Raw genomic sequence first — 9572 nt, 5'->3', positions numbered from 1 at the left:
GATTGTATATATTTTAGGTACAACTGATGCTTTGCTGGTAATCTTGTTGTGGTAGCATATACTTTGAAGGGCAAGAAATGGAAGTAATTTTATTTCATTTTATTCCAGGGATCAAACACACGGTTTTATACATGCAAGACAAGTGCTCTGCTGCTAAACTGCACTTCTGACATTTAAAGTATTTTTCATGCAGTATTTGGATCCATTACAGTCAATGTATGAGCCTGACTGGCATAAGCAAAAATGAAACCAGATCACTATTTGACACAAAAGTTAACTAAATTGAGTCTTGGAAATTAGGCAAGAAACAACAAAAGTCACGGTCATGGTCCTCCCGTTGTTCATCGATTTGCTCGAGCGGGCCCAGTAACATTGTGAGACTTGTTACTGTGTTTGGCATATCGAATACATCACAGGTAGCTTGCCAGGCTTTGCCGTATGGGCGAGATACTCTCAGTAGATTGCTGGGCTCTGCGAGAGGGCCAGAGGAATCAAACTCAGGTCGGTCATGTTGGCTGCATGCAAGGCAAATGCCCTACCCTCTGTGCTATTGCTCCAGCCCGAGAAGCAACAAAATACACAGAAAAAAATAAAGGTGATGTACTTTAGTATCTTAACATCGGAGATGTATTGGGAGACTCCATTGGCAATTAAGAATAACCATGTGAGATTACATAGAATCCAAAAGCTTTCACACATTATAGAAACTACCATAAAAACAAACCAATCTAGGGGCTAGAGCAAATAACACAGCGGGTAGGCATTTGCCTTGCACGCGGCCCACTCAGGTTCGATTCCCAGAATCCCATATGGTCCCCTGAGCACCAGCAGGAGTATTTCCTGAGTGCAGAGTCAGAAGTAACCCCTGTGAATTGCCGGGTATGACCCAAAAAGCAAAAAAAACAAAAACAAAAACAAAAACAAAAACAAAAACAAAAAAACCCAAAAACACACACTAAAAAAACCAATCTAGCAATTAGGAGATGTTGGCTCATTATTCCTTGACAAGATGTTGATACCCAAAATATAAAAAATTCACACAACCATACAACAACAACAACAAAAAAACAGCAATCGAGCAATAAAAAGTTTATCTTCAATAAGACATACAGATGAGCCACATACAGATGAGCCAATAAGACATACAAATGAGCCACAAACATAAAAAATTTCAATGTTACTTATTATTAGAGAAATGCAATGGGATGTTGCCTCACATCTGTGAGAATGGTCTATGTGAAAAGGATTTGAAGCAGCAATGTTGGTGAGTATGTAGAGAAAAGAACTCTGAAGCACTGTGAATATACAATTGGTGCGCTCCCTGGAGAATAGTAGATACCTAAAAAAAAAAAAACGGAAAATGGCAATATCATGTGATCCAGCAAACAATAACATGCTTAGTCATTTATGCTGAGGACACAAAACCACGCAATATCAAAAAGGTGTTTGCACGTCACTGTTCACAGCAATAGTAATACTCACGCACAATAGACAAAACATGAAATCAAAATAAATGCCCATTAGAAAAATGACTGCCTCCAGCTCCTGCTTGTCAGACTCAAATCTCTTATGCAGAATCTCATGGTTTGTTTGCACTGGTCATAGTCTATTCTCTTAATTTGCCTATATCCATAGTAAATTATAGCAGAATGATAGAAATAGTTTATAACTCTACTGAAATTGATTCTTCCACCCCTCTCAGAGAGCCCGTCAAGCTACCGAGAGTATCTCGCCCACGCAGCAAAGCCTGGCAAGCTACCCGTGACGTATTCGATATGCCAAACACAGTAAGAAGTCTCAAAATGGAGACGTTACTGGGCCCGCTCGAGCAAATTGATAAACAATGGGAGGACAGTGACAGTGTAAAGATAATTGAATGTGGCATTTTTCCTTGGAAAAAACTAAATATCTTATTTTCTTGTTGGGTCACACGTGGCGATGCACAGGGGTTAGTCCTGGCTCATGCACTCAGGAATTACTCCTGATGGTGTTCAGATAACCATATGGGATGCTGGGAAGGCAAACACCCTATCTGCTGTGTTATCGCTCCAGCCCCGGAAAAAACTAAATAAATGTTTTGAAAAATAATATTATCTATGCTACTAGAGACATCAGGGGAAACTTTTCTGTATTTATAATTTTGAATTATTTAATAATTTGCCTTTTTATGTTGACCATCAGAGGTAGTTACTATCATTATTCTATTTCTACAAATAAAAACATGGAGTCATAGAAATGTTATATGTGCCCAAGATCACACAGCTCTAAATTGGCAGACCAAAATGTAAAACCAGATAGATTTTTTTTAACCCTTCTTCGTCACTTTATTCAGAAACACCACTCGTCAAACTTTCTCTTGCCATGAAACATTTCAGAGTTAATGACAATGACATTAATTACCTTATGATAATTTTACAAAAAATTATTTGTAATTGATATACACAGACATTTAACACACGGTTTCAGATGTATAATACAACGATTTTAAAATAATCACCCCTGGGATTTTCTCTTCCTTCCTTCCTTCCTTCCTTCCTTCCTTCCTTCCTTCCTTCCTTCCTTTCTTTCTTTCTTTCTGAATTTTGGGTCATACCTGGCAATGCTCAGGGGTTACTCCTGGCTCTGTACTCAGGTGCTTGGGGGACCATATGAGATGCCAGGAATTGAACCTGGGTCAAATGTGTGCAAGGCAAATGCCCTATCCACTGTACTATCACTCTGGCTCTTTATTTTCTTTTGGTGGATTTGTTTTTATTGTCAGAATTCAAAAGTCATCACCAAGATTAATGCAAGAAAAGAGCTTACCACTCATGTTTCTTTCAGGAATCTTCAGGTTTTATGTGTAAGTTTCAATTCATTCTAAGTTATCATTTGTGTACTGTGAAAGATATGCACCTGATTTTATTCTGTGTATGTGACCTTCCAGGCTCCCCAACCCAGTTCTTGAAGAAACAAGCTCGTCCCCCCATTGTATATGTTTTAAGTTCTTTATCACAAGTCAATATACCATATGCTTGTTGATATATTTCTGGACTCCATTGTGACCTGTGCATGTATTTGTATACAAACAATGCTCTGTTTGAATTATCATTGCTCCGTAAGGTTGTTTGAAATCAGCAACTGTGATGCACCTAGCTTTGTCCTTTCAAAAATCCCCTCTCCCCTTCTGTTTTTCTTTCATTACTGATGTTGTGGTAGCTGGAACTGCACACAAGCTTGACAGGTGTGCCCACATTTTTCATTTGTGTTCACTGAGGTTTGCAGGTCAGGAATGGTGTTTGCACACTGGTGTCACAGTGCTCACTGACCTGTGTATTCCTGTAGTTGTGGTGCATGTTCACTGAATTGCTGAATCTCAATGTTTTTAATTGAGACACACAAGTTACAGTTAATGTGCTCGCCGGGGATTGCTGTGATATTCACCAGGGCTGCCATTTTCATATCTTCTTAGTGGTGCTTGCTGGGGCTTATCTTCTTTTTGTGGTGCTTTCAAATATCTGATTGTGGTATAACTGGAAATCACTCATGATACCAGTGACGGCAAGTGGAAGAGTTTGTAAGCTCAAATGGCAGAGTGGCCCGGATGGTCTCAGTCTATGTTGGACAGCAGGGAGTTTGAACTGCTGACCTTATGCTTGCAAAGCAGCTTTCTCTAGGTTATTGTGTTGTTCCTTTGGGCCCAGTTACCTTCTTTCATGATATTTCTTTGGTTATTTATATTCTTTTATGGCTGCACAAGAGTTTAGGATTGTTTACTCTATTTGGATGAGAAGTGTCATTAGAATTTTAATAGAAATTATATTTAGTCTATAGATTACTTTGGATAGTACGAGCATTTTAACAACACGAACAAGAGTTTTAAAAATGGAACTTATAAAAATTATGCATATGTTCACTTTTTTGGGGGGTGGGGAAGGAGAGGAATAACTTTCAGCAATGCTTGGGAACTATTCCCTGCTCTATGCTCAGGGACGGCTCCTAGAGGTGCTTAGGAGACCATATCTGTCCCAGCATTAAGGAATGGGGCTGTATGTCACCCAATATGCTTGAGACCAGTTTCTTCTGTAGGCAGAGAAGTAAATATTCATGCACACCTAAAGTGACCTGGCAGGGGCCCATAAAAATAGAGGCATTTCTCAGAAGATAACTGATTGAGGAGTGTCCATGTCATTAGATCTGACTAGATCTAATGACAAAGGGATCTGAGTAGAGCACCCATAATGTCCATGACAACGGGTATAATTTGCTAAAAGAACACTGTATCACTGTATCACTGTCATCCCATTGTTCGTGGATTTACTCGAGTGGGCGCCAGTAATGTCTCTATTCCTTCCAGCCCTGAGATTTTAGCAGCCTCTCCTAACTCGTCTTTTCCCAGTGATTGCAGGCTCTTTCAGGGTCAGGGGAATGAGACCTGTTGTCGTTACTGTTTTTGGCATATCGAATATGCCACGAGGAGCTTGCCAGGGCCTGGCCAATTCAAAGAACATTCTAAGAAATTGACTTTGAGGGAAAAGTATTTTTTTGTAATATAATTTTAATTGGGGCTGAAACAATATTACAGAGGGCATTTGCCTTGCATGCAGCTGACCCAGATTTGATCCCCAGCATCCCATATGGTCCCCGAGCACTGCCAGGAGTAATTTCTAAGTGCAGGGCCAGTAGTAGCCTCTGAGCATCACTGGATGTGACTCCAAAGCAAAAAAAGAAAGAAAAAAAAGAATTTTAATTATTTTTAAAGATTTATTTTTAATTATATATTTTTAAATGAATACATTTATAGAAAAAAGATGACTCTATCAGAAACCAGAAGACATCTCTTCTTTTGTGTGACTTTCAAGCTTTCTGGGTTTTAAGCTATTATCTTTAAAATTCATGTGTCAATATTTAGCTCTCTGACAAATTAAAATTTTTTAAATTTTTTTGTTATCATTATTGTCTAAATTTCTACTCACTAAATGAATCTATTTTCAGCTGTTGGATATAATTTCCAGTTCTAAGAACTACAGTTACTTTATCTTTAAAATTTTTAAGCAAGTATTAAGACTTCAGAATAAAAGAGCCCATGCTACAATAGTTTATATTTTTAGTAATAAAAATTGAAGAAATGATATTTGGAATATATAGAATGCATGAAACTTTACATTCAGAAAAACAATTCATATTCATTTAATTTTAATCTATCCCAGAGGGCTGGAGCGATAGCACAGTGGTAGGGCGTTTGCCTTTCAAGCGGCCAACATGGCTGACCTGAGTTCGATTCCTCCGCCCCTCTTGGAGAGCCCGGCAAGCTACTGAGATTACCTCGCCCACACGGCAGAGCCTGGCAAGCTCCCTGTTACGTATTAGATATGCCAAACACAGTAACAACAAGTCTCATGACTGAGACATTACTGGGCCCGCTTGAGCAAATCAATGAACAACGGGAGGACCATGACCAATCTATCCCAGAATTTTACAAACTAACTCTTTCAGGAGGGGAAGTACTTGAAAAATCGATGTAATATACTCAATTTTTAAATAAGTGGTCCTCCTTAAAAACAAAGAATAAAAGTCTCTAGAAAGGCTTTTGTTTTATCTTTTTGTTTATTTGTAAAAAGTTTTGGTGTAAATTATTAACAAGCCAGTATTTTTAACTTAAACTATGAGATGTAAGGGGAAGTTGAAAACACTTCAGAAAGAATCTAACCTGCAAAATTCATTTCCAATGCTCCAAGTTTAAGAAGAGCTCTGAAAAGCAGCAGTTCAAGTAAAAATGAATAAAACAGCAATCAAAGTGAAAATATTAATCTGTAGAAGGGAGTTGCAAATCCCAATAAAACTGGTTTTACTAGACATTGCATTTCCTGACAAAGCATCTATAAAGTCTCACTGAGTCCAAATGATTATAAGGACCACGAAAGATATACCAGGTAATCTTGGAGGAAGCATTAACATGGGCATGGGTTAGTAAAGGTAAAAGAAAAAAGCAATTGTAGTGCATCTTAAATTCATTAAAATATTACTAGTTAGAAATATTACAAGATAGAAAAAGTGTACTTCAACATATAGACTACATGTAGCATTATCTGTATAATAATTAGCCTACTTTGTAAAGTTGCTATTTATATTCAGTATTGACTTTTCACTATTTTGATGTTCTCATAATAATTTCTTGTCAGATATTATTTGCTGTAGAAGTGCTTGAGTCTTAATAAAAGAAGCCCAACATCCAGTAGTATGAATGCTGGTGCCAGGTGGGGAGGCACTATTTTAACTTTCATGACTTATATTTTTATCTTTTTTTACTAGAGTGGATAAGGGAATTTATCAGCACATAGTATGCCACTGTGCCAATTGGTAAACTAGCCTTATTTGTCAGCATATCTTAAATGTGCTAATTTGACATATCCATCTTCACATCAAATTATTTTCAAAAGTCAAAATTAAAAATTTGTGTCTTATTCAGCAAAATTTTAAATATTGTACATATGAAATTAGAGCACTTGGGAACTGAACTTGGCACAATGATGTTGAGACTTCTCCAGGTGTTGACTGCTTAGTGGTGAAGCTATGTAAATGAGTACATATACCCCCCCCCCAAAAAAAATAAGCAACTAGGAATCAGGTGGTTTGATTAGTCAAATTTGTTTTTCCTAAGATAGCAGAGTAAGCATATTATGACATTGATTTATGTAAATATAATTAAAACAACAAAAAAGGAATAAAAATGCATAGTCTCTGTTGCGAGGAAATTTTATTTTGAATAAATATAGTGATTCAAAAGAGACTTTGCATTGGGTAATAGATAATTGTTGCTTTAAAAAAAGGTTTTGTTGGGCCACAGCAATAGTACAGCGGGTAGGGCGTTTGCCTTGCATGCTGCTAACCTGAGTACAATCCCCTGACATCCCATATAATCCCCCAAGCACCGCCAGGAGTAATTCCTAAGTGCAGTGCCAGGAGTAACCCCTGAGCAAAATGCAAAAAAAAAAAATTGTTTTTTTCTGTAAACTTTTTTTTCCTATTTGAAAAGATTTATTCCCAGAGTGAGAGATTGTCAATCAAAGATCCTATTAGCTAAGGAAAATCTACGTTTAGAACACTAAATAAGTTGGCAGAAGTAATAATAGTACAGTGAGTGCTTGCTGTGCACGTGGTTGAACTGCATTTGACCCCCAGCAACCCCATAAGGTTCTCTGAACTTGGTCAGGTGTGGTCTCGAAAGGAAGAAAACTAGAAAAAACTACAAAGTGTCTACCTACCACATCAGAGGAATCTTGTCATGAGTGAAGGAGACACAGGAGGGGCCTGAGCAATAGTACAGTGGATAGGGCCTTGCATTACAAGCAAACCGGGTTCGATCCTTGTCTCCAGATAGGGTCACTGAGCTCCACGAAGTGAATCCTAAGCGCAGAGCCAGGAGTTCGCCTTGAGCACCACTGGGTATGTCCCTGCCCACCTTTCCCAATAAAATTAACCAAAAAAAAACAACCCTTATAAACAACAAAAATAAATATGAAATAACACAGGAACACCAAGGAGAGAAAAGTCAACTGTGGCTAGACATAAAGACATTTTAAACTTTGCTATATGTAGAACCCTAGATATTTCTGTTTAAATGAGTCAATACATTTCTTACTTTCCCCCTATGCTAGTGTTGAGTTTCTGTTACAACCAAAGAATCCTGACCAACATGACAGGTTTGGTTGTTTATATCTAATTTCTTGAAAGTAGGAATATCAATTCTTATAAATATATAACTCAATACACAGAAAAAGTATTTCAAAATCAAATAACAAGTGTACTATATTAATCTGCACTTAATATTTATAACAGATACTATGTTTTAAAAAACTATGTTAAAAATATCCTTCATTAAAACCATGACATAACAGAATTTCTTTTATAAAACTGTGTATCTAGAATCCAATCATCCGATTTTGAATTACTATTTAGTCAATTATTAACTCTGAATTTTACTTCTCTTTACCTCAAGTCCCTTAATTATAATTTTAAGATTACCACGGAACTGTTTAGTTACCCTCCATGCTTCAAAAATTTATCTTACAATATATTTTTTCTTTTTTTTTTTTAACTAAACATAAGTTAGTCCCTGTTTTGGCTAACTTAAAGAAATCCAGAGAGGATTTCTGCTTTTCTGACAATAGCATAGAGAAAACTAATTTCAGCTATTGATGCATTGGCAGCGTGCACCAAACAGAGAAAGAACAGCATGGCCTGCTCCCTTCCCAGAAACTTCTTTATATGGGCTATGCCTTATTATTGCAATCCTACTTTCACTATGTTAATGTTACTTTTGGTTTTATGATTAAGCTTTTTTTTTTGTACGATCTGGTAGATTATTTTCTGGGTTGGGGAATAATAAATTTTCACTGCAAATTCCTGGAAATTGATTTTTTTGCTTTGTACCATTTTAGTTGATGGACATTTCACAGGAAATGCTCTATTCTTGGATATCAGGAAAAACTTGTATGTGCAAAAGGCATAATAGGTAGACAATAATGTTAGTTATTATCATTAATGCAATTTGGGTATTCAGAGCATTCTCCATCATACAGGAGATTATTAGTGGCAGCCACAGGAATATTCAGGTTGCAAGAAAGAAATTAACTTGCGTTGGTGATTCGGGTAGATGACAGGCAGTCTGGGAAGTACCCTGGAAATATTCTGGGTAAAAGCCAACTGATCTGCTAACCTGGAAAGTTAATGCGAGACCTGCTTGCATTAAGAGACATCTGTGCCCCAGTTAGAGTCTTTATATATGAGCAAAAGGAAAGCAAAATGGAAGCAAACATTTTATATTATTTATTTTGATAAAAAATTGCATTGTTGAGGAATTTTTAAATAATCTGGGTTTTGTAACAATGGTTATTTGTTTTTTAAACCCTAAATATTGGATAATAGCACATATTTTGAAAACAATTTTAATATTATCTGTGCATATGTAAGAAAAACTTATGATCTCCCTTACATATGAAAGAGAGTAAAAAGGACAAATCATCTGCCATTAAGATCTTCCTACTACATTTTATGGGATTATTAGGCTTTTTGTGTCACTTAAGGTGACAAAGTCAAAAAATGAGAAGTATGTTTTTTTGGTAAAAAGGCTAGATGGGGACAAAGCAGAAAGAAAATAGGTAAAGAGAATTTCTTGGATAATTTATAGGCAGTTCCAGTACAACTAGCTAGGTTATAACCTACCAATACATTCTTGTAGATCTATGTGATTCAGCAGGGAACTATTTATGCTCAGAAAACGTTTATTGCTGTCACCTATTCTATGATTTACTCAGGAATTCAGTCAAAAAGCTATCCTTAGTAAACTGTAATCCACATTTACTCATAATTACCTCATTTCTAGAAGAGATAGAAGAGGACATTCTATAGGTTGGCCTATAACTTCCCCTAAACACTTGCCCAAGATAGAGAAAAAATGTTTCCATAATTCTAAATTTTTTCAAATTTGCAATGTTAAATGTGCATAAAAAGGATGATTCTAAGTTCGACATAATTTTGGAGTTGTAAACAAGCTGTAATCTTTGGGCTTTAATCTACAAAGACCTTCTGCA

Source organism: Sorex fumeus, unplaced genomic scaffold, assembly GCF_029834395.1.
Source record: "Sorex fumeus unplaced genomic scaffold, SorFum_2.1 ptg000013l, whole genome shotgun sequence".
Classification (NCBI taxonomy): Eukaryota; Metazoa; Chordata; class Mammalia; order Eulipotyphla; family Soricidae; genus Sorex; species Sorex fumeus.
Note: the sequence above shows the minus strand (reverse complement) of the source record.